Source organism: Microtus ochrogaster, assembly GCF_000317375.1.
Source record: "Microtus ochrogaster isolate Prairie Vole_2 chromosome 6 unlocalized genomic scaffold, MicOch1.0 chr6_random_2, whole genome shotgun sequence".
NCBI classification, from domain to species: Eukaryota; Metazoa; Chordata; class Mammalia; order Rodentia; family Cricetidae; genus Microtus; species Microtus ochrogaster.
Genome location: NW_004949095.1, coordinates 2,236,331 through 2,236,649, shown reverse-complemented (window position 1 = coordinate 2,236,649; position 319 = coordinate 2,236,331).

The following is a 319-nucleotide window of genomic DNA, read 5'->3' as shown; positions in this document are numbered from 1 at the left end:
AGGAGAGGAGAGGAGAGGAGAGGAGAGGAGAGGAGAGGAGAGACGGAGGTGTTCCGTTCATGTAGATCACATACTTTGATCACATCCACTTGGTATATCCCCATCTTCTCCCCGGTTCCTGCTAGTCCTGCGCCTTTTCCAAAGAGTCTCTCTTCTACTCGAACCCACACGTGAGAGAAAGTGTGTGATATTTTTCTTTTTGAGTCTAGCTTCTTTCACTTCATAGGCTGATCTCAGTTGCATTTGTTCATCTGCAAACAATATCATTGTGTTCTTCTTGATGTTGGGAGGAGACTGTTGTGTACACATATATCTACGA